Raw genomic sequence first — 27310 nt, 5'->3', positions numbered from 1 at the left:
CTGAAACCCAATCATGAGCAGCTTTGTAATGCTCTATCTCACCATGATTCAATAAAATAATTTTTAAAAAAATTATAGAGAATAGGCATAAAATTTATGGTAAAATTTTGACTCATTTTAACAATACATAATACAAATAATAATCTTAATTATTATTAACCATATAAAATAAGAAAGGAATAACATTAAAATATGCCTGTGTTTATAGAGGCAGAGGTTCTTGAACCTTACTAAAACCACCTCTTTCCTAAACCTTTTTCTAACTTTCTACCTACAAACCTATATCTGTTCTGATTTATTGCAATAAAAATCTCATAAAAATTATCTTTTGGATTTTATAGATTATTGATAATATCTTCTGAATAAACTTTCTCGGTTCAAATTCCTCACAAAAGCAAATTTTATTGACTTAGTCAAAAGTTCAGTAAAGTGGGGAAGGGAACTAATATTAAAAGAAGTGATAGGATAAGATAAGCTGTTGGTGAATGGTGATTTCTACCTACCTCCAATTTACCCTGGCTATTTGGCCATTTGTGAGGCAAAGTTTTCTCAAAGTTTTTTCCTTCTTTCCTAGTCCAACTTTCTTCCCTACCTGTGGGAAATTATTTGGAGCATTTACTTTGAAATTTTTAGATAGTGCCAGAAAGATTGTACATAGGATCAAGCACTTGTCTTGCATGTGACTGACACCAGCTCCAACTCTGGCACTGCAGAGTATGGACTAAGCCCCTACATACAGAAAGAAGTTTCAGTTAGGCAAGCCAAATGGAAAAATTGAAGAAGCATTGAATCAAGTCTTTCAGTAGAGTTCCCAAAAGGTAGTGGGGGTAGTACTGAATTGTACTCAGTAGGCCACTAGAAGTCATTTATTTCTGAATAATGTGCAATATATTTTCTATACTTCTCATTTTGTAGCACACAAAGAAATTGAAAACTGAAAGAATAAAGTTAGATAATGTTTCATAATAAAGTACCTGGGCATTCAGTGATCTCAGAAATGATTTCTTGAAGATCAGTAATTAGGAAAGCTATCATTAAAAGATTTTGGCTTAAAATAAAAGTGTTGTTGATTTAAAATGCAGGAATAAATAAAACATAGCTTTAGTTTTAAAAATGTTATTGTTTGATGTCTGGTTAGCCTAATTTTTCTCTGTTTTATTTAGTTTTCCAAATTAGTCAATGTTCGAAAGTGATTTTGCTAAAGTCAAGTGATACCCTCCAAAATCCTGATTTCAAATACTTAGTAATTTTCTTACAGAGGCTCTTGTGTTATTTCCTCCTAGTGGAATTTTTTTTTTAATGTAAAATGTTTGCCTACTGGAAAGCCAAGAACCAAAATCTTATTTGTAGATTTTGCAAGTCTCAGCTTTGCTCAAATTCTCTCTCTTAGAATTTGACTTAGCTGAGGGTTTTTTCTTTTCAGTCTATAGGATGTTATAAACAGGTGTGAAAGGAAAATATCCTAAAAATGTTTGAGTAGTGTTTCAGGGTGAACAGAATAGTCATCATGAGAGACTGTGATAGTTTAATAGTCCACAAATTGTTATTTTTGTACTATTGGGAGAAACACTGCTAAATTTCTATTAGAGTTTTAGAACTACTGAAAATGTATTGGTTAAATCTGAGAAAGGGCATTTGAGAAATATAATTGTTTAAGCAAAGGTAAAAGCAGGAAAGTGAGTGATTGACCTAAAACACATATCTGACCAAAGTCTTCTCAGGCTTAAGCCCTTCAGTGCTTGCCCATCCCTTACAGAGTGAAGTCTAATTTGCTTAGCATGATGTTTGAGATTGAGGACGTGGCCTTTACAGCTACTTTTTGCTTCAACTCTTGCCATTCCCACCTTGTCCTGTATGATATTAAGGCCATTAAGTACTTGCAATTATAATCCACACTTACCAATCCTCCATTCCCACATCTTTAGTTCATATTCTCCGGCAGACTTTAAATCTTGGTCATCAGTTTCTCTCTGCTGCAATGCCCTCTTAAAAGTGCTCTGTCACTAACTAAGCCAGAAAATTTGTGGTTCAGAATTTTATCTTTGGATATCTCATTTTTCTAGTGGTCTACTCATGACTCTCATAGCACCATTGGCATATCTGTACTGGCCTTTAAAATATTATGAAGTATCGTTATAGGCTTATATTCAATAGTAAATGGTGCAGTTGAAGAATAAAGACTTGTTGAATAAAATTTAACTGTGCTGAAAACTCCAACATTTTCTAATAAGGATCTTAGGGAGTCAGTATTATTTCCTTTATGTAGCCCTCATGTGTTGCAGTTTTGTTACTCAGTCACAATTTCCTTGAAAGATATAATTTTCCATGTATATTTCTTCAGGAGGCCCATTTTGTTAAACAACTAGGAGGTCTTATTTGTGAGAAAAATAAATCTCATGAGGGCAAACAGTCCAGGCCTCTGTCGGTAATGCTTCCTTAAAAAGGTAAATAATAAGAGTTTTCTACTACAACTTTAGAAATGGAATCTCACAGTCAGAAAATACTGTTTACTCTTCTCATAATTACCCAGTTACAACCTGGTTTTCCCAGAATGATCCACTGAACAAATTGCACATAATACACACAAACATTCTAAAAATGCTACATATTTGGAACAGAAATGCATTTATGTCTCAGAGTGATGCCAACTAGTTCTATGGTGTTTTTTGTTAAGCATAATTGCAGTTCTTCACAAAGAACCCAGAGAAAGTGAACAAATACTTGGCATATTTCTTTTGGTCTTTCAGCATGTGCGTAATTTATTTGTTTGCCACTGAGAAGCACTATGTTTTTCCTGCTGGGCGACAAGGCAGTATGATAGGTATTTTGATTTTGGATGTATTTTCTTATACTTTCAATCTCCTGGACTTGTGGAGTTAGAGTCAGTGTTCAGAATCCACATTTTATATTGGAATAGTTTATCACCGTTTCATCTTTTCCTGTGTCCTATTCAATGTTACCTGGTTGTGACTTGTCAAAAGAAAGTCTTCCTCCGTGGAAGGTGAAGAAGCAATGAAATCACCAGAGAACACCCCATTGAAAATCACTCATAGATAATATTATTCTAAAGGTAATGGTTGTGCATTTTTTTCCAAACAGAGAGAGAGAGAGAGAGAGTTTAAGCTTAGAGAGCTTTCTTGATTCATATATTATAAGCTATAGTTTATGAATATGCATTACATTACCTCTTTTGAACTTCCTTGAAACAAATTCTCATAAATAAACAAGGAATGTACCATACTAACTGACAGAGTCATTTAAACTAGATGTATTGTGCTAATGGAGTGAAAAGAATAAGAATTTTCAAGGGCTTCAACCCTCAATTTTAATAAATTTCATGGAAATCGGATCAAGCCCTAATTGCTAATTCATCTGAAATTATTAAAAAGAGATTTCAATTACATACCACCATTGAATTTTGATGTACCAAATTAAATTAGGACACTAGATTGTATCTTTTCTTAAATCCAGACCTATTTAAAAACCTTTTCCTGTAAATTCTGAAAAGGAACTTTGTGTTCAGTTATGTTTCTTGAAAAAAAATCCAGCATTAGTACAAAATAGTAGGTTAAATCTCTTAGTGAAGATTTTTAATGACATTTCAGTGTTCCTCTTATAATTACTCTTCATCTAAGATATCCCATAATGATGTTGGACACTCTTGGTTCAGGCTCACTGGCTTGCTTCATTAGCATGTCATTCCCATTCCACATCACAAGATTTAATTGTAATGCCGGATATGCACAGCTCTCCACAGAAGTCTAATCAAAGTGGATTCACTTGTATTATTAATATCAAAAATCAGTCCACTTGCTATTTTTATAAATAAAAGAATCCAGATACATAAATCAGCTGTCATTTATTAGCATGTTACTGGCATATCTGCCAGACATATGAGCGGCCCTATCACAGTTCCTTAGGATTATTTTCATCAAGATTAAAACCCTTCTACATTAAATATACATACTAATTCCTCCATAAAGTAATCAGATTACAGAGCAGGTGACATTGTGTGCTGGAATTCAAATGATTTGCAGTAATGAGCTGGAAAGGTGTGCTTGGAGTCAGGCAAGAAAAGGAAGAGGAAAGACAAGGGAAGAAGGCAGACTTTAGTTTTGAATTCAAGCTTGCACATCTGTTGTCTTATTGTTTTTCTAACTTCTATTTCTTTTTCTTTTTTTTAATAAGTAAAGAGCATTTTAAGTAAGTAAACAAGCATCTATGATACTCAGCAACTTATGGTGTCAAACATTTGCATATCAAATGCTTCATGCTTCTGATTTATTAGCTTATCTCACCTTTGTCCACCCTCTACAAATAGGGTGGGGAAATATTTCCTGCAGTTGAGTGGTACTCAGAGATCATTTAGTCTCTCTAATGGGGATGTTTTATCTTGTTACATTATCTATATTTCTGTTTACCAGTTCAATTCCTTATGTACATATCTGTATATATTCAGCATGGATAATATCTCTTACATACCAAAGCTACTATTACTTTTGTGAGAGTTGTAGGATGTTACTTTGACAGTGAAATAAAATAGAGCCTTAAAACATATATTCACACCTTATGGCAACATGGGGGCTGCAGTTTGAAATCTCATCTTTCACTCTTAATGATAAACATACAAAGCCTAGGCACAACAACTTGATGCTCTACTTCATTTCACAAATTTGGGCCAGTGATGGAGCTCAGTGTCAAAGTGAATTCCATGCATACATAAGACCTGGGTTTATCTCAGGCATAAAAAACAAATGCAAAAGATTTTTATTGACATGCTTTGTAGGCAAGACGTCACAAATGGCTTCACACACACATTTGTACCATGTGCTCTCCATCAACTGAGATGTAGTTTAGAAAGAAAATAAGCATTTTGTGCTACATTCACTTAAGGTCTGGAAATGAACTCAGTTCCTATGAAAAATAAGATTTTCTTCTTGCACGGAGTTTTAAAATTTTCTAATGCTGAGCTACCTTTACTCTATTAAGAAGTAACAAAAGATGTGTTTGACTTATTTTTGATTTTCAAACCCAGTTTTATATAATCCTAAGCATTGTGCATATACAAATACATGCACAGTTGTATTTTTATAAATGCAAAAAAAAACATATTTTTATTTTGCCTACAAAATAGTTGCTTCTGTTGGGTTGATTTTTGGCACAAAAGTTGTGCCTGAACATGTGTCTGAACATATACCTGCTTGACAGATGAAGGGACACCAAACGAGAAGAAACATTTGTGGTTTGTTTGTTTACTCAAGCAGTCTTTTTTTAAATAAATTTTTATTCAATTACTGTGAGGTACAGTAACAGAACTTTCATGATCAGTTTTCACTCATACAATGTTCCAGCACCCATCTCTCCACGAGTGTACAATTCCCACCACCAATATTCCCCTTGTCACTCTCACCATAGCCTCCCACCCCCAGTCTGCTTCTATGGAAGGGCTTTTCTTGTCTGTCTGTCTGTCTGTCTGTCTGTCTGTCTGTCTCCTTTTTAGGTTATTAAGGTTTGCAGTACTGAGACTCCATTATGCATGGTTCTTTACCCACTTTCAGCACATATCTTCCATCTAGAGAAATCCCGAGAAGCAAATTTTGAAGGTGTGTCTTAACAAGTAATAATGTGGTCAGCATAAAAAAATATCCTTTATTCTGCTGTGATGTCAAATGGGGCAGTTCTAAAATAATCATCCTAAATACATAACCAATTAAAATATATACTGCATTGCTAGCAAGAAATGTACACATTCTGTCACACACACACACACCTATACATACTAATATACTACTGCATGAAACATTTGGAGTTTCAATTTATTATTCAAGAAGAATGCATTTGACCTCGGCATGTTGATGACTCTTTTTTTTTCCAGAAACTATATTCTGCAGCAAGACTAATGAAACTGTGTACAGTTCATTTGGAATAATTCCTCATCTAATTCCTTTAACTATTTGGAGACAGAAAGTGGGCCTGTCCTTTGCAGAATGAAAGTAAACAGAAGCTCCCATTGAAGGATAAGCAAACAGAAAGGCTAACAGCTAATATGCTGATTCAATAACCACTTCTATATTATACTTTTTACTCACAGGCATCCTCACTATATTTTAAATTATTTTCATCAGAGATTGAGGCATGACTCGATAAGCAATAGGGAAAGAAAATCAAGAAACAACATTGAAATCATGTGTAAACAATGAATAATTTTATGCTGATTCTTTGAAAGTGAGCTAGAGTTGAAAAGAGTATGTTGATGGCAACTGTAGAAGCTCTATAAAGGATGGATAAGCTTATTTGAGGGAGGGGTAAGCATCAAGGTATAAAGACAATCATTATCTTTTATACTTAACCTAAATTTATATTTTTGGAAAAATATCAACCTGATCATAAAGGTTGACAACCTTCAAACTCACAAATTATATATACCATTAATGTGTAATATGTAATTCCCTCTCATAATTATCATCTTAGTCCAATATCTCTAATGAACATTAGAGAGTAACATTTTTGGTTAAAATTACTGCCTTTGAAAAAGTTTAGCTGCCTTTCAGAAATTAAAATTCTTAGTGAATACTGAAAAAGTTTTTTTGTGACAATATGTTGGGTATAAATTAAACTTTGTATTTATCTATAGAGGTTTTGTAATATATTATACATGTAAGAATTGCTATCATCCTTGCTTAAATTTGGGAATAGGAATGTAAAGGAAAAATAAGTGGAATGTCATAAGTGAGGGAATGCAGCATATATATCATGAGTATTATTGGATGATATCAAAGTACTCAGTGCAAGACCTGATTTAAGTTTACAAGATAAGCTCTTATCAACAACAGGGGGGTCGACTGTTAGGGTAGATATATTCTCTCTGTCCCTATTTACAATGGGCTCAAAACAATCAGGAGGAATGTCTGTAGGACCCAAAATATCTCAACATTGATCAAATCCAATGTAGGTCCTTAACGTATACTGCAACTTTGAGTTCATGAGCGAAATGTAAAATGTACCTTCCCAACCCGAATGCAATCAGGCAATCATATGCCCTAATGTGAAGAAAAATATATTACTTCTTTCTGGCAATGGAAGTCCTAATCCAATTGTGAACAGTCCTGGAATTAACTCATTTCCAGAAGCAGATTTATTTAAAATCATTTCAAATGCAAGTACAGGATGCTACCCAGATTGATGTTAGAAGCTCACGTAAATACTAAAAATAAAGGGCACCATAGAAAAATAGATTTAGGCAAGTAATTCAAACTATATGCTTTGTAATCATAACATCAGTGACAAAAATGTACATAAAAATTCTAATAAAATTCTGATGTAATTTCCCTCAGTATTTACATCAAACATCACAATCAGTAGTTTTGCATTCTTAAAAAGATAAGTTTCTGTGTTGTTTTCCATCAGGCATACCTTATACTACATTAGCTTTTAAGAGAAAATTTTCCTATTAAAATCTGATCCAGAGTGTGTAATTCATAAATTTATTGTTTTAGTTTAGGAACAGGAGTCTTATAGCTTCATCATTTACACTATGGTTTTACCAAAAGCTTAAAATGCTACAAAATCCCCAAATTCTTAACCCCAATGAACTTCCTTGTTAAAGGAAGTAATACTTGCAGTTAGTTTTTCATTGTTTTTATTCAAATCTTGATACATTGATAAAATTAACTGTTAGGATAATTAGTGTTTATCCATGATTATTTAAAAATTTTGCACTCGGAAAAACATATCAACACAATTATGAATTGCATTGTTTCTGTGCCTGTGTTTAGCATTTGTGCAGAAAATAATTCATATTGAACAGAGAAATTTGCATTGTGACTTACTGTGCTTGTTCTACCTAGTCTGGACAGAGAACTATATATACATATATATGCCAAGTCATCAGGAAATCTAAGACAAAAATTTGGAATAAATGTCAGCCCAATTCCTTCCTAAGTTCCTTCCTGCTTACACCAAATAATATTGACTTTGAATTCCTAACACATGTATGTCCAGTTTGTCCTGGTCTTCTGAGGCTCGTTTTTAAATTAATACCTATATATATAAATTTATGTATTATATGTAACATATATTATATACTGTACTAGAATATTTGTGTTAAGAGATGATTATGTTATAAAATGATAAAACAGTAGTGATGGGAAAACATTACCAAAAAAATTTTTATACACTATCAGAAAGATATTAGTCAATTATCTCTAATAGCTTATAATTTATAAATTTTGAAGACTTTCTTTGTACTTTATGCTAAATCAGTAAACTTTTAATGTTCAGTCTAAGATCACCTACTTAAAATATTAAAATAATTAAAATAAATTAAAATATTAAAATGATTATTTTTTCAGTCACTGTCCTCTCGTTGTTCATCGATTTGCTCAAGCAGGCCCAGTAACGTCTCCATCGTGAGACTTGTTGTTACTGTGTTTGGCATATTGAATAAGCCATGGGTAGCTAGCCAGGCTTTGCTGACCGGGCGAGATACTTTCGGTAGCTTGCCGGACTCTCCGAGAAGGGCGGAGGAATCAAACTCGGGTGGATCATGTTGACTGCGAGCAAGGCAAATGCCCTACCCGCTGTGCTATTACTCCAGTCCTATTTTTTTCAGTAAATAGAGTAAATACTATTGTTTAGTTCAGTTATTTGTTCTCCAAGTATTTCTGACAAAAACATATAAAAGTATTTCCATGAACACCTCGAGCATGAACAGGCCCTCCTGCTCTATCTTTACTTTCTTCTGTCGTTCTACAAAGATGTACATTGAAGGTAAACAAAAGATAAGATTCAAGTGCAGAATTGTACTTTCTTGGTCCTTTTCTTTATCTCCCTCCATTGCTTCTCACCCCCCATCCCCACACCACTACAATTTAGGCAAATATCATCACAATTAGATCTTCAGGAAGATGTAATACAGCCATGAAAGATGAGTGCGTCTGCCAAGATTAGCTTCAACTGACGGAATTTCCATCACTATAGCTCCAGCCTGTAGAAGGTTGTCTATAAAACTAAGACTGATGGTGTCCTCCAAACGTTAAACCGCACCCAGTCCTGAGGAACACAGGAACAGGTTTGGTTTTCAATAGGTTCTACTTTCGAATCTCCAGTCTTCTCTCAAGGTGGATCAAAAACTTAGTCCATTGGAAATGACTCATCCTATTCCTTTGCTTCTTCCTCTACTTTTAACTTGCATTTTCATCACTCAAAAAAAATTTATTCTTTCCCTCTATAAATAAAAATATTTCCTCTGAGTGCTGGAGAGACCGTAGAGGGGATTTCCCTTGCACATAGCAGACTGATTGGATCCCAGGCACCACAGGAGCGATCACTGAGCACAAAGCCAGGAGAAAGTCTTGAGCACCGCTGGGTATGAGTAATACATCCTGCCCTCTCAAAATTTCCTTTTTAGGAAGGCACATAGAGGCATTCTCAAAGTGGGAGTAGTGGTGATGGCTGGGTGGACCAACCATAAAACACTTTTTTAGGTATACTATATAATTATAAAAGATTTTTAGAGGTATTTCTTTCTCCCCAAGACACAAAATTACTCCCAGAAGTCCTGCCTACCATCCACATTTGCTGCTGTGTCGACCCACTCACTGGTTCTGCTGCACCCAATCCCGATGAAATCTCCCAGGAGATTCATACAAAGCAGCTAAACATCATGGAATTGTCGGCCCCTAATACTGAAAACCCCAGAGGCCAAATACCCTCCAAATGAAGGCTCCATCCCCAACACTACAGCTTCGCCGAAGGCTCAGCTTTATGGCTTCACTAATATTCTCAACAGAGACACCAATTTCCCAATAATTTCAGGTACCTGGTACCTGGGCTGAGAAATTTGATGTTTTTTTTTGTTTTTTTTTAGAATGGGTGAATAGCCGGGATTCCCCCAAACCCCACATACTTCTGGAAGCCCAAGCAGCCCATTAACTATCCACATCTGCAACCTTGTTGACTCTTTGGCCAGACCACAGATCAGGAAAGCAACAAAATGCTTAACGAATTCTTAGAGAAGGATTTATCAACCCTTCGATCAGATAGAACAATAAAAGGCCCTCCCGTTGATCATCGATTTGCTCGAGCGGGCCCAGTAACATCTCCATTGGAGACTTTGTTGTTACTGTGTCTGGCATATCGAATACTCTCGGTAGCTTGCTGGGCTCTCCGAGAGGGGCGGAGGAATCGAACTCGGGTCGGCCATGTTGGCTGCGTGCAAGGCAGACGCCCTACCCGCTGTGCTATCGCTGCAGCAATGTTCACATAAATTTATTGTCTAGAACTATTGATATTAATATTGCAACTTTGTGTTCTGAACGATTTTAATCCTGGAGAAATATCAACAGTTGTCACTATTTTTCTATATTAAATAAAAAAACCCACAAAATTACTAATGGTGCGAGATTTTAAAAAAATGACAACAGAGGATGTTAGGTCAAATATTAATTGTAAGATAACAATATTTTCAAATTTTTTATGGTGTAGTTTATAAGTGAAGAATATTGTCTTGGAACCAGAGAAAGTAGAATATGGTGTTCTGGTTTTAATACGCCTCTATTTTTTCCCCTCTTTTTAAGTTTTAGCAACTATGTTTTCTATTTTCATTATTTTTTCCCCTACTTTCTTATTATTCACTAGAGCTCCCTATTCTGAATAGTATAGATAAAGGACAATGTACACATTTATGATATGATAAAAGTGGCCTTTCAAAACATTGTGGGAAAGATGGATTATTCAATCAGGGGTATTGGGACAACTGACTAGTCATTTGGAAAAGAAGTGGAACTGGAGTTTTAGCTCACTCCTTACAGTAAATTCTAGTTATATAAAAAATTTAAGCATAAAACCTAAAATCGTTAAAAGTCTGTAATAAGCTTGGTAATTAGAAAATGTGGCTTGAAGCATGTTGTAACTTATAAATTATAGGTAATGTATTAACAGATTATACAAAAAAATCATAGAAATATTTCAAATAAATAGAGGAACAAAAGACTGGGGAAAATATTTGTAAGTCAGAGGGTAATGAATATTTCTAGAAGTCACTCAGGACTAGCAAGCCATTAGAAAGTGGTCATGAATAGGCAATTTACATAAAAAATCAATTGGGCAATAAACATATAAAAGCATGCTTTTTAATTAATAAAAAGTAGTAATTGAAGACAATTAAATTAGTATGGTAATGAGATGCCATCTTTTAAATCTATTATTCAGGAAAAAATTGAAGTTTTATCAGATAGAGTATTTAGAAACATTTGGGGAATTCTCTACATACAGTTGGCAGTGAAATGTCTCAACTGCTGGTTGGACAACTTAAACATTTCTATTTAAGTGTTAATTCCTAAGATATAATTACAAAAGTATTTTCAGTAAAGCATCTAAAGATATTACTGAATAAAGATTAATTCATGTTGATGTGAAATCTGGAACTAAAATTTTATATGTCCCGCAATGAGAAAATGACTAAAATATTATGGAACACCTGGAAAATGAACTGCTATACAAGTGTGTATTCAGATGACTGTGAATTCCCCGGCTCTCTTTTGCCACCTGTGTTAAGTGGTCTCACACTGCTACCCCATCTGCTATGGCCAATGCTATGAGCAGAAAAAGGAGGAAACAAGGGCCAGGCTGGTTGGTGATCAGAGGCCATTTATTCCATTTTCCCCATGTGCCTGTTTCAGTCTCACTAAACCCCTTATTCCCTCCTCCTCCTGTCTCCCTCCCTCTTCTCAGTCTCTCCCTAGTCTCTCTCCAACTCCCCCACATAGGGGGTAGCAACAAGACCCAGGTCTGGTGGCACAATCAACATATGGAAGCTCTCCACTCAAGGTTGAAATAACCATCTAGAGTGTGTTTCTCCTTTCCTTAGTCCAACATTTAATTAGCATCTTAATTAATTAATTAACATCTTGATTCTACTGCTTAATAGTAGTTATTTTGTGTGAATACAGTAAGAGATACATTTAGCTTGTAGTGTGGCTCTCCTGGGGTTATCTCACTAGAGATCTCAGACTATAATGCTCAAGCCAGATTAATCTTTCCTAACCCTAGCAGGGTCCTAAATCAGTTGTTACTTTTTGGATCATGACAGAATTTGTCCATGATCATGCTCTTAACTTATAATTAAGTATAATGGCACTTTGACCTGACCCATTTTGATGCCAGGGTAGCTCACAGTTTGCCCTGGGTCCATCCAGTCACTTGTTGGGACCCTGCTTTTGGGATCTAGGAAGTAGGGACAACTGAGGATTAAGTCAAGAGAACAGATATCCAGGAGTGAATATTCGGAGTCAATTAACTCCCAAGTTACAAAAGCATAGCTAACTGTCTTCCTGGGTCTGTACAAAAAGAACATTTTTCTGAATTAACTATGCAAAGAACTTAAGGAGAGAGAAAAGCAATATTTACAAGTTAACAGAGTCTCATTAGGAGATAAAGGTGATTGACCAGTTGGAGAAGCAGAGCACAAAAGAGGTTACAAATACAGAGGAATGGGGGGGGGGGGGCACTGTGATGTGAGTTACCCAGTAAACCTATGCTCCCTGTGGCAAGGCAGAAAGGATAAACCAATGTTTTCCTACAATATAGCATTATGATTCTGTTATGTTATGTTTCGACAAGGTGGGGCTATGAAGACTAGTGAGAGCCTTCCTTGCAAAAAATGTTTTTTGGCATTTTTGATCCTGAATTCTAGGAGAATGTGTTGTGTGCAATTAGAATAGGAAGTCTCTGACTAGAAGCATATGTGAAGAAGCATATGTGAAGGAAAGAAAGGTGATTATAGAAAGGATTTTAGTGTGATGGCATTAAAAAAGATAGAGAATTAAGAATTTGAGCTATCTTAAAATTGTCTTTGAATACTCAACTCTCTTTTATTGGTGTGATTCCTTTGGACTGGATTGCTGGTTAGTTGCTTTATCAAAATTCCATGAAATTTAAATACTGAAAGTAAATGAGAAAAAATGAAATAATGCTTTCTTTTTGTAAATGTGAAAAATTTTAGACCCAAAGGGTTAAAGTGATTTGATCCTAGTTAAAATCAGAGATGGGAATAGAAACCTAACCCATGTACTTTGCTTCACTGCTAATTGCTATCCTAAAAGCTGAATAAAACTGTTGTCTAAGTACTAAGCCTTAGAACTTCTTCATCTTCTGAGACACTAAACTTTATGATTTAAAATAATTTTTTTCAAAATATGAAATAAAAACAACAACAACAGCTGTTATTTATATTGGAAATTTAGTACATTAAGATTGGCTAATCAGAAAATATGGTTTGTATAGTCAGGAAAACATTTTTTAAAAAGAGGGCTGGAAAATGGGCACTGGTGGAGGGATGGGTATTTGATCATTGTATAATTGAAAGCCAACCACAAAAATTTGTAAGTCTACAATTGTACCTCATAGTGTTTCACTAATAAAAATTAAATAAATAAATAAAGAGGGGTGGGGGACTATATTTTATGTACCAAATTGTACGTTCTAATGTCCACCTACCAAATTGATAATAATGGTATCCTTTCACATATTCTGCCCACCTTTTTCCTACTCAGCTAAATAAAAGACATTCTCAATATCTATTTCTATATCCAATCTCTTGCATCAAGTCCTAAGTGATTCAAATGAAAATTTAGCTTTGCACAGAGTTCAAAGAGTGAAGTATTTTGTTAATCTCGTCTCATAATTATAAGTATTTTTCTTTGATACCGCACTAAAACTTGACAAGTGGCAGTTTCTTAAGAATTAGTTCTAATATGCAACCTGAAAGTATGTCAATAAAATTTCCATACTGAATTTCTTTGAAAGCCACCAGTGTATCTTATATTTTTTAAAAAAATGGATCTTTACACATACATAATTCTGTAACTTTCTGCACAAGTCATTTGGAAAATTTTTAGTTACTGAGTTATGTTGGGCCTTCAAATGCTGACACTTTTCATTTTACCATACATGTTTTAAAAATCAAATCGCCAATGTTGCTAGTTTATAATGTCAATAACATCACCCTCTCTTCAGGACAGACTTTAAATATTGGAAAGCTGTCAAGCTCATAGTAATAAATGCAAATTTTCCCAAAATCTAATTTTCATTTAAAAGCTTAGATTTTATCATTAGTAACAAATGCTGTCAGATGTTATCTTTGAAGTGACAGGCTCAGTTTGGGCACTTTGGAGAAAAATACCTGCCAAATAGCCACATCTTAAAAATCATGCTTAATCTGATAATTGTCCTTTCAAGCTGCAATGATCGTACATGAAAAGGCAGTTGGTTAAGTTCACAATATCACATATGTGCTTTGCCTTGAGTTCACCAATCTGCATGACAAACATGCTTTCTGTATATTCCTCATTTAATCACATAGCATGTTAAAAAGCCTTGCTCAAGGTATTGTCTGATAAATCACTGTCACTGTCACTGTCCTCCCGTTGTTCATCGATTTGCTCAAGTGGGCCCAGTAACATCTCCATTGTGATGTTAATGTGTTTGCCATATCAAATACGTCATGGGTAGCTTGCCAGGCTTTTCCATGCAGGTGAGATACTCTCGGTAGCTTGCCGGGCTCTCCGAGAGGGGTGGAGGAATAAACCTGGGTCACTAGGGTCAGCCGCATGCAAGGCAAACGCCCTACCCAGCCCAGTTTCTGCCTTATCTGTAGCACTGTAGCACTGTAGCACTGTCCTCCTGTTTTTAATCAATTTGCTTGAGCAGGTACCAGTATAGTAACATCTCCATTGTGGAACTTGTTGTTACTGTTTTTGGCATATCAAATGCACCACAGGGAGCTTGCCAGGCTTTGCCGTGTGGGCAGGATACTCTCGGTAGCTTGCCGGGCTCTCCGAGACCGATGGAGGAATCGAATCCAGGTTGGCCGCATGCAAGGCAAATGCCCTACCCACTGTGCTATCGCTCCAGCACTTCTGCCTTATCAAGGATGTTAATTTTTTGAGGATCAAAGGGGTTGGAGATTCACCTAGTGGTATTTAGGGCTTACTGCTGGATCTCTGTTCAGGGATCACTCTTGGCAGTGCTCGGAGGACCATGTGTAGTATTAAGGATCCAACAAGGATTAGCTATATGCAAGACAAGTGCCTTAATCTTGTACTATTTCTTTGATCTTTTTTTTATCTTTGTGAGTTGTATTGAGAGTTATGATGAAAAAAATATAAAATAACTACTGATATTATTAGTGCCACCCTCTAGATTTGTGCTCAGGTTCTAGAAGTTAGAAACACATTAGCACAAATATCCATACAGTACAAAGGGGGAGGAGGAATCTTGGTTATATAAAATATATATATTTTGACTTTGACTCTGGAAACACTTGAAAGAGTCCAAAGAAGGGATTTTATTTATATTTTGAGGTTCCTGGTCTTTATAGTTAATAGATGCAAAAGGTGAGATTATTATGTCTACCTAAGAACTGTTTAAAATTCTTCTTTATATTGGAACCATTACTTCAAAAATTGTTTATCTTTTAAATGATTTCCTGTACAATTTAACTTTATAAATCATTATGTATGCCATCAATAATGTTTTACTTTTATCAGTGTTTCTAGCACCAATCCACAACTTCCTTCTTTTCACTTTATCACAAATATCATCCTTTCAGTAGCAAGCCTGAAGTGAAGAATTCTTTCATACCTTCACTACTGAATCTGATCATTTCCCAACAATTCCTTTCCTTTTTCTTGGTAAATGCCATATTCTTATAGAATCAATCACTGTTCACTTAAATAGTCCTACCAATTTAAAAACAGTTTATTTTATATCATATTTTAAATAAAAACAAGAAAAAATACCACCCTCACACCACTTTTTCTGCCAAATTCCTACTCCTTGAAAGTTTATCAGTTTATTGTCATATGAAACTCTTATTTGCCACTAAAATCATTCTCGCTGAAGACATCAAAGTATTTCATCCTGTCAAAACCAATGAACATCTTTTTGTCCTCATACTTTATGAACTACAAGAGTTACTAATTGCCAATATGTTCTTCTCCATACTCTTTTCTTAAACTTTAGCAGCCTGGCTCACTTAGGACTTCATTCTTTGTTTATTGAGATTCCTTATCCAAATAACTTTGCTGTCTCCACTTTTTTTTTTATCTATTTGCATCTGAATAAGGGTTTTTTAAAAAAAAATTTTAAAAGACCTGATGAAGAGATCTTTTCTCTACCCCTTGTCCTTAGACAAGATTCCAGGGGATGCTGCCTGACTTAGTCCTCAGTCCTCAGGAGTGACCCTTAATGGTAGTCAGGGAACCACATACCATCCTGGGGATTAGAATCAGGGCAGGTGCTCTACTGTCTATTGTTGCCCGCACTTATATTTTTATCCTAACTTTTTCTTCAGACAAGAATTCTCATATTTTCGATTCTTCATAATATCTCCACTGGACTTGAATGACAGGTTTCAAAAGAGCATGTCCAAAATGTAAACTTCCATTTCCTTCTGCTCTCAAATCCTTCTTCATCCTTTTTCACTACAATGAATGCTACTGTCTTCTACACATTGCTCCAACCAGATACTTAGGCATCATCTTTTGATCTTTCCTTTCTCTCATGTCCATACCTCTAATACCTTAAACTTTGTATATTCAATTTCTATCTTGATAAAGAATGCCAACTTTTTTTTACTATATTATCTCCTAATGTAAATCATCTTTGCGTGTTATTTTCATGATCATCATCTAGACTGTGTTAGTTACAAAATAGTCCACGTACCTCTTAGCAACTTTAGATCATAAATTATAGAATTAGTGTTGTAGGTTAAGTATCATTATACAAAGAAGAACCATTCCAAGTTAGTTCTATTTCCTAATAGATGGTCATTATTTTTTCATAATAAGAAACAAAATGAAATACTCTGATATTTTCTGTATTCTTCCCCATTATTTCTGGTGATAGTTTTCATTTCTTATATATGTAAGCAAGAATATTACGAAATAATATTGAAAAGTAATCTTCATAGCCGTTGCCTCAGACTCCCACTTATGCCAAACCACTGTCATAACAAATTGCTTCACTCTCTATTAAGCAGAATGAAAGCAGTGAAATGTCACATAGTCTTCTAGAACTAATAAATGACACCATTTGTGCCTCTTCTCTCTAGCCAGCACCACACTGCCCTTAGTCTTTAGAAAATTGACACTCTTTATTCTTTTCACAATATCTAATGTTCTTCTTCTAAAGTTTTGTTTCAACATTGATATTCCCACATTTTGTCTTAGAGGCACAAAGCTAAAGGTGATATAAATAACCTCACATAGATTTTTTGGATCAATCTAAGAAAGTCTTCCAAAATTGTTAAACTACTGACTTCTATTATTTGGTTTTCAGGTGTTAATAGATGAATGATAAATCTGTTCAAAACTAATTTTTGACTCTCACGTATTCTCATTGATACTAACAGACATTATGTTATATGTACCATGCACATTAGAAACAAGTGACGCTAAGTATATGATAGCATTATCTCCCTTTCCTGGTGCTTTAATCATTGACAGTATATGATTTTTTTTTCTCACAATGACTTTTGCTCTCTGAGTCTGAACTGCTTGTTCAGTCTTTACTACAAAGCCGAGGAGACTTTTATTATTACTTCTTCTGAAAGAACAAACATTTTAAATTTGGGCGAGGTTGTAAGAATGGTGATTAAAAAAATGCTTCATCTCTCTGAATCAGAAGCTGATTTTGAAAAATCCAATTATCATTAGGATTAGAGAATATGAATAATATCCTACAGTGATGTTTAACAGGTATCTGACTTTTTAATGACATCAGTATCCAATAAAATGCCATGTTTATTTTTCAAAATGTGATTTTCCAAAGCCTACAAAGTGCCTAGAGGGAAAAAAAAATCAAGAGGCTACTATGTCCAAAGAGTCTCTGGAATTGCTTGGTTGCACTTAATGAAAAATTTGATTTATAGCCACTAAGATTTTTCTACAGATTTTAAGCATTCCGAGGTTAAAGTTCAACTACATTGATCCAAAACTAGCTGTCAGTCAAAAACAAGTATTCAATTAAGTCCAATTAATTTAGTCTCAATAGAAAATTGATAACTCTGCATATGCATGGATTTAAAATTACATAGTGCATCTGAGTTACCAGCAGAAAGCAAACTCCAAGAATATTTCGTATGTGTATCATTTGGCTCAAAAATGAGGTCATCAAAGTAAGCATTAAATACTGTTATACCAAAATATGTACCATTTACCTAAGAGTTTTTATAGTGCGTTGGCACGTTTATGCATGAATGACAAATTTGGCAGGTGGCCTGCTAATATGCAGAGAAAATTAGTATTTCATGTTCCTGGCCACTAAAGAAAAATAGTAGAAATTATGGTCAGTAAGTCTGCTACTGGCAGGTACTCATTGATGCATTTTTATATATAGGCCCTTATAGCAAAGTTTCATCAAACAATAGATTTTTTTAATATAGATATCTTTAACTGTTCCACTAGAGAAATTCCTCACACGGTGATGAAAAGGCACCCAGGCTCTGCATGCCCAAGGTGCCAAGGCAGAGATGCCTCCAGAAGCAATAAAAACAGAATCCCTTCTTGGTTCATTTTATCTCCCCTTTGTGTTAAGTCTATTTGATTTTGCCACCAGTGTGGCTTATAATGTTCTGAGTGCAATGAAAAATCTTTGAATCTGTGCTCAATATCAAAAGAAGTTTTTCAAACCAACAAGGGTGAGGAAATGTTTCCTCTCACATTATTATTATTATTATTATTATTATTATTATTATTATTATTTAGAAATTGTGCACAGGCATTTTAGAATGACTGTGAAGATGGCAAGTATGCAAAGAATAATCCCTGCCAAGTGCTCTGCACTTCACTATTTGCCTATGGCAATGGACAGTTCAGAGATAAAACTGTGAAGAGAGTCTTAAATGCATCAATCCTAGAAATCTCTTGGTAAGCAGTAACCAAAGGCAAAATAACACGCAGCTGACTGATAAAAGTGAGGCCATCTAGCGAATTTAGGGTCCAATTCTCTTTGCCCATCTCTAGTTAAAAACCAAACAGTTTTTTTCCACATAGCTTCCAATTCTGAGCCCGTTGAAAACTCATTATATTCAAATAGGATTACATTCCGTTAATATGGGAACATGCATATTACAATATCTGGCAAAAATCAAAAGTTCCAATTTGCTCACTACCTGTAAATCCAATTCAAAATATTTCCATAACATAGATCTGCTGGATGTTCTACTATTTGTGTGTCACTCTGGAATGGATTAACTCCATGACAGGCTAGGCTCAGTTCTCCTGCATTTGGTGTTTTTAAACAGTTTATATTTGTTATCATATCAAAGACAGGCTTGCAGTTTTCAAAAGGAAGAAGAGAACACAGCGCCCAAGGCTCCTCCAGCATTACATTTCTTATTCCATTTTATCTTTCTTGGTTTTGACTAATGTCAGTAACAGCTACTGGTAATAAACTGCTTGTTACAGCCTGCTGTTGCCTTGAAGCCTGGCTTTGATACATTGTCAGCCAATCGGAAGCATTTCCTGATTACATTTCCAAATTGCTTGTTTATTGATCGAGAGTTAATAAAGCAAAAGACAACTTTACAGCTTAAATTAAATGAAAGTTTCCTTTGATGTTCAAATTATCCAATCAACCAATATGCAGCGAAATGTAAGCATTTGAAAGTTTTATCTGAAAAGGAAAAAAAATGTATGAGATAAATGGATCTTAGTATAGACACGGTAGCTAAGTGCTAATGAAAAATATGTGCAACTTAGCATACAGCGATTTCATTTATTTCGCAGGCAAAGGAAATGATGTTTTTATTCAATCCACCCCACTTCCTAAACCTGAACAATGAAAAGGACTTCTTGGATGTGGGTGTTTAGTTGACAAGAAATCGTTTCTTAAGATTGGAAGCATTGTGTAAATCAAATGAAATCTATATAACTTTATAAACTTATTAACATCATAATATTTTACAATGGTGACAGTTTAGATATGATCTTTGGGATACTGCAGTGAAACTATTTGGATGACGTATATCATCAGTTCAACTACATAAAAGATAAAAGATATTGTCCTCTTTGAAATTTTTAGTTGCTTTTGACATCCTCTTCTCAATCTCTTAAAAACATAGACAGAGTCTGACCTTTCTGTCAATGATAAAAATAAATAAATATTCAAAATGTTTGCCAGTGCAAAAATTCCAAAGTAAGACCAATATTTTATCACATGAGTCCTGCAAGTAGTTTACTTGGCTAGAGAAGAGATGAGGTTACATGAAATCTAGGATAAAGCTATAAAGGGGCAGTTTTCATTATGATTGTGTTAATATGTAAAATGAAAAGAAAAAATATGGTACACATAGTAGGATAAAGTGATTAAGAAAATGGAAGAAAAAAAACAGTGAAAAGTATACAAAATGATACAATCAAATATTAATAGTCTATTTGGTAGAAATGCTAAAGTTTATTTTTTTTTACTTTGACTCACTTTTTTATTTTCTACTTCTTGAAAATGAACAGACATAAGTTATCATATAAAAATTAAAATAAACAAATATCAATCTCAAAATGGTTCTGGAGTTAGATTGTTATGGTCTTGAGTATGTTACCCAGATACTTGAAATTACATGTCAAATAGTTGAGCTTCTTTTCTGTATCATTGCTCTGTTGCTTCTCCTCCTTTTCGTCACCTCCATCCTATCTCTCTTCTTCTACTCCTACTTATAGTATTTTTTAAATTTATTTTTAATTAATTTGTTATTGAATCACCATGAGCCACACTTACAAAGCTGATTGGGTTTCAGTCATACAATGATTGAACGCCTATTTCTCCCCCAGTGTACATTTTCCACCACCAATGTTCCCAGTATCTCTCCCTCCTACACCCCCCCCCAACCCACCCCCTGCCTCTATGGCAGACAATTTCCTTCTTTCTCTCTACTTTTGGGCATAATGTTTTTCCTTTTATCCAAAGACAGTTATTCTGATTATATTGATTAGGTAGGGCGTTTGCCTTGCATGCAGCCGACTCAACCGACCCAGGTTCAATTTCTCTGCCCCTCTCGAGAGCCCAGCAAGCTACCGAGAGCATTCCGCCCCTACGGCAAAGCCTGGCAAGGTACCCGTAAGGCATTCGATATGCCAACCACAGTAACAAGTCTCACAATGGAGACGTTACTGGACCCGCTCGAGCAATGAATATGATGTAGCTGCAAAGAGCTTGTGGTCCCCTCCAATGGCCTCCTCCTCCAATTCACTCATTTGCCACCAGCAGCCAGTCTGATCGCCATAGGTTGTGGTCTGATTCTTTTTTTTTTAGGTCATACCCCAGGATGCACAGGAATTGCTCCTAGCTTTGCACTGAGGAATCACTCCTGGTGGTGCTCACGGGACCACATGGGATGCTGGAAATCAGGCCTCCTGCAAGGCAAACGCCCTACCCGCTGTACTATCGCTCCAGCCCTGATTCTGTCTTGCTTGCTTTCAAACGTTTAGTTAGTTGCTTTGCTTTTGCCTCCTGGGCCTCATAGATCTGACTTCCGGGCTATCTCTGCTTCTGCATGTGTACTGGCCACTGTAGCCCTGCTCTTTTTGCCTCGAGGGTTTCTTTGGGTCCTCTGATACATGTCTTTACTCCCCCAAAGTTCGTGCCTTCAAGCGCTTCCTTTAGGGAAGTCCTCATTGAATTTTTGTACACATTAAAATCCTTTGTCATGTACAGTCATCAAGCATTTTTCTTCCCTACTAGTGGCACTGTATAGCTCACAAATCTATCTCGCTTATGACTGGCACAAAGTAAACACTAATAAATATGTAATAAAAGAGTAAGCAACATAACTAAAAGAAATGATGTACTAGTTACATAAAGTTACCCTGATAGTCTCCCCTAATTTTCCTATCATATATAGAATAATACATATAAAATGATTTCATTCATTCATTATTTTCTTTAGCTTTCATTGTGGACTGGAGCGATAGCATAGTGGTAGGGCATTTGCCTTGCACACAGCCAGCCGTCTGAGCCAGGTTCGATTCCTCCGCAATTTGTCAGCCCCTCTCGGAGAGCCCGGCAAGCTGAGAGAGTATCTGGCCCACATACCTGTGACGCATTCGATATGCCGAACACAGTAACAACGAGTCTCACAGTGGAGACGTTACTGGCCTGCTCAAGCAAATCGATGAACAACGGGAGGACAGTGACAGTGTGTTCCAGCTTTCATTGCATGATAACTCATTTTTCTTTGTTTTCCTTTTTAATTATAACCAAGTAACATTGGTTTATAAGAGTGCAGACATTTGTGTGTTTTAGGGGTAAACGTTACCACACCATGACCACCAACTAACGTATCAGTATCCCTCCACACTGTTCACTGGACTGTTCCTATTTGCCACCTCCCTCCATTGTTAACCTCAGTTTTTTCATTGAAGTTTTCTTTTCATTGGACGTTGTTATAAGATGATATCTCATTGTTTTGATTTTGTGTAGTGGCATTTGTTATCATCAGAGTAGGTAAAGAGATGAATAGATTACTAAAGAGTTTTAGTATTTATCAATATTTCCCTTTGTCAAGGTTAATTGATCTTTGATCAAAGCAGCAAGGGACAGTTGAGAGTGATGTAGTAATTACAAATCAATAGATATATTTATATCACTATGCCCTAAGTTAAGCCAAAATCAGGAGTTATTCCTTATTTTCCTCTGCCATTCACTTCTCAACATCTCATCCTCATAAAAACTTTAGAAAACCTGGTCAGCCTGACTCCATAAATTTTAAGTCATTAAATATTTTCCTTGTAACCACCACTGTTTTTTTGTTTTGTTTTGTTTTTGTTTGTTTACTGGTCTTACTGCCTCTTTTGTTCCCTTTATTCTGTTTTCCCTAATATCCAGTTTGACTTTAAAGCAAGATGTAGCCTCAAAGCTGGTGTAATAATAGAACTGGTAGGGGTACTTGCCTTGCATGAGGGCCACCCAGGTTCCATACCCATACTGCATATAGCTACCCACTCTGGACCAGGAGTAACACCTGAGTATCACTGGGTGTGTGGAAAATAATAATAACATAATGCAAGCTAAGGTATTTTTGTTTTAGCTTTTTGTTTCCCAACAAACTTTTCCTTTGCACTTGCAATCAGAGACAAAACCTATTTCTGAGATTCAGTGCCCTCCTTGACTGCTTTACCTAGTCCCACAATTTTGTTTCACTTCCCCTCTTTACCAATGCTGCCAGATGCAGACCAAGTTTATCCCTACGCCAAGTTTATCCTTTATTTTTTTCTGAATTCCATAAAGATTTCTTCAGATCTTTTTATTCAGATCAGAATTTCAGTCTATTCTTCAGAGAGCCTTGTCAATAGTAGCTTTTAATAGTTATTATTGTTTTACCCTTAGGAATGCCTTCAGAATTCTTATCACTATCTGAAAATACTCAGCAGACTTTTTTTAACAAAAGATTTCTTCTCCCAAATCCCAATCCACTTTACCAGGTGAGATTTATGAGAATATGATCTCATAAAGCTTTTTCTCTGGCGTGACCTTATACCTTAAAGCTCCTTGTATAGGGTATATGCTTAATAAATACTTATTGAACATGTCAGTCCATGGATAAATGAATATTTTCATGTTTATGGAAATGATGAGTACTCTGCAGGTATTTGATCTTTAAGTGCAACTTGTTTCTTCTTACTGAACCCTACCATGCTGCAAAGTCTCCCTTCAAGACCCACACTTTCCGTGGAACAGCTCCTAAAAGCTTTGTCTATAGAAACATGCCTATTTCTGAGCATGGTAAATAATTTATTTTCAAACTCAGAGTACTTTTGAGAATAAAAGGAATAATTATTATTTTCTAAAAATAATTCATTTCCTTCCTTCCTTCCTTCCTTCCTTCCTTCCTTCCTTCCTTCCTTCCTTCCTTCCTTCCTTCCCTCCTTCCCTCCTTCCCTCCTTTCCTTCTTTCTTTCTTTCTTTCTTTCTTTCTTTCTTTCTTTCTTTCTTTCTTTCTTTCTTTCTTTCTTTCTTCTCTCCTTCCCTTCTTTATCCAGCTGCCTTTTCCCCCAGCATGTGCGACCAGCTTCCAAGCCATGGAGCAGACCTTCTGGTACTTATCTCAACTATTCTTGGGTGTTCGACTCCCATTCTGTTACTTTATATTCCCCAGATGAGTGCAATCTTTCTATGTTTGTCCCCCTCTTTCTGACTCATTTCACTTTGCATGATAATTTCCATGTAGAACCACTTGTATGTAAATTTCATGACTTCATCTTTTTCGAACAGCTGCATAGATGTACCGAAGTTTCTTTACCCAGTCATCTGTTCTCGGGCACTGGGTTTTTTCCAAATTTTGGCTATTGTGAACAGTGCAGCAATGAACATAGAAGTGCAGATGTCATTTCAACTGTGCTTTTTTGCCTTCCAGGATATATTTCCAGGAGGATATTGCTGGGTCAAATGGGAGCTCAATTTCTAATTTTTTGAGAATTGTTCATACTGTTTTCCAAAAGGGCTGAACCAGTCAGCATTCCCAACAGCAGTGAAGGAGGGTCCCTTTCTCTCCACATCCATGCCAACTCCAGTTGCTTTTGTTCTTTTGGATGTGGGCCAGTCTCTATGATGTGAGATATCTCATTGTTGTTTTGATCTGCATTTCCCTGATGATTATTGATGGAGAAATTTCCTCATGTACCTTTTAGCCATTCAGATTTCTTCTTTGAGAAAGTTTCTGTTTGTTTCGTTGCCCCATTTTTTGATGCGGCTGGATGTTTTCTTTTTGTGGAGTTAAACCAGTACTTTGTATATCCTTGACATTAACCTCTTATCAGATGGGTATTGGGTGCATATCCTTTCCCATTCTGTAAACTATCCTTGTGTTTTGGTCACTGTTTCTTTTGAGGTGCAGAAGCTTCTTAGTTTAAGATAGTACCATTTGTCTATCTCTGTTTTCACTTGCTTGGCCGGTGGTGTGTCATCTTTGAAGATACCGTTAGCTTCAATGTCATGGATGGTTTTGCCAACCTTGTCTTCAATGTACCTTATGGATTCTGGTCTGATGTTGAGTTCTTTAATCCATTTTGATCTTATGTTTGTATGTGATTTTAGGTAGAGATCTGAGCCCATTTTTTGCATGTAGCTGTCCAGTTTTGCCAGCACAATTTGTTATAGAGGCTTTCTTGCTCCACCTCACATTTCTTGCTCCCTTATCAAAGATTAGGTGATCATATATTTAAGGGGGGTATTCAACCCTGTTCCATTCGTCTGCAGCTCTGCCTCTGTTCCAGTACCATGCTGTTTTAATTGTTACTGATTTGTAATAGAGTTTGAGGTTGGGGAGGTTGATTCCTTCCATTTTCTTTTTCCCAAGAATTGCTTTAGTTATTCGTGGGGGCTTATTGTTCCATATGAATTTCAGGAGTGCTTGCTCCAAAAATGAAGCATTTTTAATACTTCTATAAGGACAAGAGTTATATGCTGGTTGCACTGATAAAAATGGGATGAGTGGTCTCCTTTTCCATATACTTCTTACCTATCCCTTAAAGTATACAAACTTTGACTACAGTTTCTCATAGGTATGCTATATTTTCCCTTATTAGAGCAGGCATCTTCTAATTTAATGGCATCTGATATATAAGTGAGGTTAAACTTTGATTACAGTTTCTCATAAGTATGCCATCTTTTCCCTTATTAGAGCATGCATGTTCTATTTTAATGGTATTTGATATATAAGTGAGGCTGTATGAGTACTAGAAAATCGTCTATTATTTCTGGCCACACCTGGAGGTACTCAGGGGTCATTCTTTGCTGTGTGCTCAGAGACCATATGGAGTACCAGCATCAAACCAGAAGCATCTGTGTGTATGGCAAGAATGTAACCTCTTGTGTTTTGTTTCCAGCCCTGAAATAGCTTCTTCTAAAGAAGAGATACTTCTAGGCATTCTATACCTGATGTAAGACAGTGTATTCTAGTACTCTAGTATATTCTTATAAAATTTGTATAGATAGCCCATAATCTCTCATTCTTTTGGACATAGCTCTCATAGCTCTTCTTATTTTCCTGTTCTATCCATATCAACTTTTGTGTTGCTTCTTTTCCAAGATAGGATCAAGTGTCAATACCCAGTTCTCCACAATGTACTGTGCCCCCATTATGCCAGATCACACTTGAATATATGGAAACTGTCTGCTTTCTTTCTCTCCCCTGGGGCTGAGGCAAGCTCTGTGAGAGCAATTACCTTGTCTCTTTAATTCACTTTTGTGCCCCTTGGGCTTAGTACAATAGCTGTTTCAGAGCACACCCTCAAAAAATGCTTGTTGGGTAAGTGAATGAATGAAGGAATTTATCTTTGCTAGGCTTCTAGCATAGTGTAGAATAAAAAAATATGCATGTGTCTGAATGTTATTACCAACTAATTTTATATAGCAAATGAATGCTCTTTTGGATAACATCCTAGTTCAAGCCCTGGACTAAATCTTTCAGTCTAGCAACGGACACTCTAGTCAATTGACCTCTTTCAGAGATGACAAGCCACTTTTAGTTAATACTAATAATTAATTTTACTATTTTAGTTTTTAATTTTTAAGATATAGTTACTTTATTGTCATGATCTGGTAATTACAATAACTTTCTAGTGGCAAGGCTAAAATTAGAATGGATACATGGAACTTTATTCTTTAAACTGGATATTTTGTATTATTGTAGGAAATGATAATAATTATTATAATTACTACTCTATAAACCATTATTATAAGACAAATTTGGGCATGAGAATAATCAATCCTGTTTCTTGATCAAATGCAAAAAGAGTGATAAAAGTTACTTTCAACTACAATAAAAAACCAATTTTATAAATAAAACACCTCTGAGGATTCTGTTAACACTTTCAAAGAATAGTTTCATAAGCTTACATTCAAAGAGTAGATTCATAAGTTTATGTTCTAGAGCTTATATTTCCTATATATAACTTATGATATTTTATATACAATTTTAAACATTCCCTAATAACAGTTCTAGTTACAAGATAGTGTGCATGAATAATTTTAATTCCCACATTTTCTAATTTGTCATAAATCAGAAAAGCTGATGCTATTACTCAAAATCAGGCCCTTACAAAGCAAAATACTTTTAATATCTATAGAATCCATATAGTACAACAATGCAAAATACTACAAGAAAAAAAACATCAGGCACTTTTCTGTTTTTCTTTTTTTTTTAAGTCTTTTTACTGATTATTTTAAGCATCAATTAACCACATGAAGTATGGAATATTGTCATCAGATATGTATAACAAATCACAGAACAACTAAGTAACTGTGTCAAGAT

This window comes from Sorex fumeus, unplaced genomic scaffold, assembly GCF_029834395.1.
Source record: "Sorex fumeus unplaced genomic scaffold, SorFum_2.1 ptg000037l, whole genome shotgun sequence".
Classification (NCBI taxonomy): domain Eukaryota; kingdom Metazoa; phylum Chordata; class Mammalia; order Eulipotyphla; family Soricidae; genus Sorex; species Sorex fumeus.
The sequence above is the reverse complement of the archived record's forward strand: the minus strand, read 5'-3'. Positions refer to the sequence as shown.